Consider the following 3,957-nt stretch of genomic DNA (forward strand, 5'->3'; position numbering starts at 1 on the left):
ATATCAGTAACAATATAAATCAAGATTAAGATAAATGTCAAAATCATAGATATTGTTAAACTAGTACAAAATATATAATAATTAAAAAAATAAAAATAACAATTCTGCTCTTACAAGTTTATGAAGAAAAAGGAAAAAACATTGGGTAAACCACTACACTATAATAAAACAAAAAAAAAGGGACTGGATAGTCCATGTTGAGCATACGACAAAAAAAAGAAAAATATTTTCTGATCAAATCTAAAACTTTGAAAAGAAGATTGAAAGCATAATAAATCAAATTAAATGAAAATATTAGATAAAAGGTCGCCATACTTGTTCAAATTTAAAGGATGTATCAAATGTCCGACTTCTTATTTTCTCTGAACTTAGACAGGACATAATGGAGGAGAGCCAGTAAAAGACAGTAGGTGGATTAGAATCCTTCCACTTCAGTAAAAAGGCTCTCCTAGCCAGTAGGGTCGAATACAGCAGATGCCATCTCATTGGCTCTTCACTTAACCCTATAAAAACTGGACAGCAAAGCTCTGCACTCTGTAATTATTTTCCCTTGTACTATCTCAATGCACTTTTGTAATAAATTGGTCTGTATGAACGTTGTGCAAGACAGGATTTTGCCTGTATGTTGCTATGTGTGACAATAATAAACCAATTTGCCAATTATGTACTTTAAATTGTATGTCACATTGACTGTACCTCAGCTGCAGTGTCCACAAGTGCCACTGTGTTTCGGGCATCATTAGAGCTTGTCCACAGCATCGTAATCCTAACCTGTATGTAATGCATTTTGGGCAGTCGAACCAGAGTTAGATAGTGATAGGAAGTGCGGTGCTCAGTGTTGTGAAACAGAAGGACCTGGAAGTACAAGTGCAGTTTGTAGAAAGACATTGTTGCACCGGAGAAGATCTACCATGGTGCTACCTGGACTGGAGGGCCTGAGTTATAGGGGAGTTTGGCAGTGGAGCACAGAAAAGAGGGGTGACCTCAGAGAGGCTTCAATGAATCATGATGGGTACGGATAAGGTGAGCAGTCATAGATTTTTCCTCAGAGCGGGGAATCTAAAGTAGAGAGTACAAGAGTAGAGATGCAAGACAAGAGGGGAGAAATGTGAAGCTTCTTTTATACGGAGGAGCATGAATATCTGGAACAAGGGGCCAGAGGAAGTGGTCCAGGCAGTATAATTACAACATTTAAGAGGCATTTAGATAGATGTATGGAGGGGAAGGACTTGAGGGTTATGGGCTGAACACAGGGAACTGGGACTAGCAGGGAGGATGCTGTGGTCAGCATGGACCAGTTGGGCCAAAGGGCCTGTTTCCATGCTATATTACTCTATGGCTCTATATATCAGGGTGCTCTTTATTGACTACAGCTCAGCATTCAATCCCACAATTCCCTCAAAACTAATCAATAAGCTCCAAGATCTTGTCCTCAATACCTCTTTGTGCAATCGGATCCCGGATTTCCTCACTTGCAGACCCCACTCAGTTCAGATGAGCAACATCATAAGACCATAAGACATAGGACCAGAATTAGGCCATTTGGTCCATCCAATCTGCTCTGCCATTCAATCATGGCTAATCCCTTTCTCCCCTTCTCAGCTCCACTCCCCGGCCTTCTCCCCATAATCTTTGATGCAGGGAGAAGACCAAGGAATGGGGCTGAAGAAGGGGAGAAGAGGGTCAGCCATGATTGAATGGCGAAGCAGACTTCATGATCTCCATCAACAGAAGTGCACCGTAGCGATGTGCGCTTAGCCCCCTGCTCTACTCGCTTTACACCTATGACTGTGTGGCTAAGCACCGCTCCAATACCATATTCAAGATTGCTGACAACACCTCCCAATCAGAACCGAATCAGAGGTGGTGACGGATCAACATACAGGAGGGGAGATTGAAAATCTGGCCAAGTGGTGTCATAACAACCACCTCCCACTCAATGCTAGGAAGACCATGGAACTGATTATAGACTTCAGGAGAGGGAAATCAAAGGTCCGTAAGCCAGCCCTAATTAGAGGATCATTGGTAGAGAGGGCCAGCAACCTTCAATTCCTGGGTGTTACCATGTGAGAGGACAACCTGGACCCACCCAGCACATAAGTGCAATTGCCAAGTGGTGCTTCTACTTCCTTAGGAGTCTGTGGATATTCGGCATGACATCCAAACCTTTGGCAAATTTCTATTGCTGTGTACTGGAGAGTGTATTGACTGGCTGCATCATGACCTGGTATGGAAACACCATTGCCTTTAAATGGAAATTCCTACAAAAGGTGGTCCCTTCAGCCCAGTACATCACTAGGAATGCCCTCCCATCCACTGAGCACACCTACATGAAATGCTGTCATAGGAAAACTGCATCCGTCATCAGAGATCCCCACCACTCCGGTCATGATCTCTCTCACTGCTGTCGTTAGGTAGGACTCGCACCACAAGCCTCAAGAACAGTTATCACCCCTCAACCATCAGGCTCTTGAATAAAAGGGGATAGCTGCACTCTCTTGCCTCATCATTAAAATGTTCCTACAACCAACTGATCTCACTTTAAGTCTCTCTATCTCATGTTCTCATTATTTTTTGCTATTTATTTAGATTTGCATTTGCACAGTTTGTTGCTTTCTGCCCTCTGGTTGATCTTTCATTGATCCTGTTATAGTTGCTATTCTATAGATTTGCTGAGTATGCCACAAGAAAATGAATCCCAGGGTTGTATATGGTGACATATACAGTGTGTGATTTGATAATAAAATTTACTTTGAACTTTGAATGTTTGCGGTGGGGGGAGGCAGAGCAAATTCAATGGGCCAAATGGCCTAATTCTGCTCCTAGGTCATATGGTACATCTGTAGGAATTTGTAGGTCATTGGTGACATACCAATCTCCTCAGACCTCTAATGAAACATAGCCACTATTGAGCCTTCTTTGTAATTGCATGAATATGTTGCACCCTAAGTAGATCTTCAGAGACATTGGCACACAGGAACTTGAAACTGTTCACCCTTTCCACTGCTGATTGCTTGATGGGGACCGCTGTGTGTTCCCTCGACTTCCCCTTCCCGAAGTTCACAATCAATTCCATGGTCTTACTGGCCTGAATGCCAGGTTGTTGTTGCAAAACAAATCAACCAGCTGATCCATCTTGCTCTTGTATACCTCGTTGTAGGGGATGGCGTGGGGAGAGAAGGGGTGGACAGAGGGGAAGGGAGAGAGGGGGAGGGGAGGGGGAGAGGGAGGGGAGAGGGGGTGGAGGGGGAGAAAGGGGGATAGTAGTGGGAGAGGGTGTAGGGGAGAGTGGGGTGAAAGGAAGGGGTGGAGAGGAGGCGACGGAGAGGGGATGTAGAAGGGGAGGGAAGAGAGGGATGTAGATGGGGAGGGGAGAGGGATGGAGGGGTAGGGTGAGAAGGAGAGAGGGTGGAGACTGGGGGAATAGGGGGAGTCGGGTGGGGGGAAGAAGCAGGGTGATGGCAACCAAGAGAATTGGGCAGATTAGGAGGGACAGATGAGCACAGGTTACCTGAAGCTCAAGAATTCCAAGTTTGTGCCATGCGGTTGAAGACTATTCTACCGTCCAGTTTTATCAACTCTGGAAATGCTTCACAAAAATCTCAGCTGCTGTTCTATAGACGCACTTCTGGCATCTACGCTCTCCTATGTTGTCTTTGATACCTTTCAGGCTTTCTCAGGGAGTCAGATCTGATGGAAATGGCTTGCAAAACCCAGGGAGTTAATCATCTTCAGCGAGTAAACCAATATTTATTCCTCCACAACATTTTTAAATAGGTGGCTGTTTTTGTATTTGAAATCTTCTTGTGTGCAAATGGACTGCAGCAATTTCAAACAATTTCAAAGGCACTTTCCTGGCTCTCGAATGCATCAGAAATGATAGGGAAGCTACTTTCTGCTTCAAGACCGACGTAAGTGAGGAATAGACTACAGGTCCCAGAATGCATTCGCGAGGAA

The sequence above is a fragment of the Mobula hypostoma genome, chromosome 18, assembly GCF_963921235.1.
Source record: "Mobula hypostoma chromosome 18, sMobHyp1.1, whole genome shotgun sequence".
NCBI classification, from domain to species: Eukaryota; Metazoa; Chordata; class Chondrichthyes; order Myliobatiformes; family Myliobatidae; genus Mobula; species Mobula hypostoma.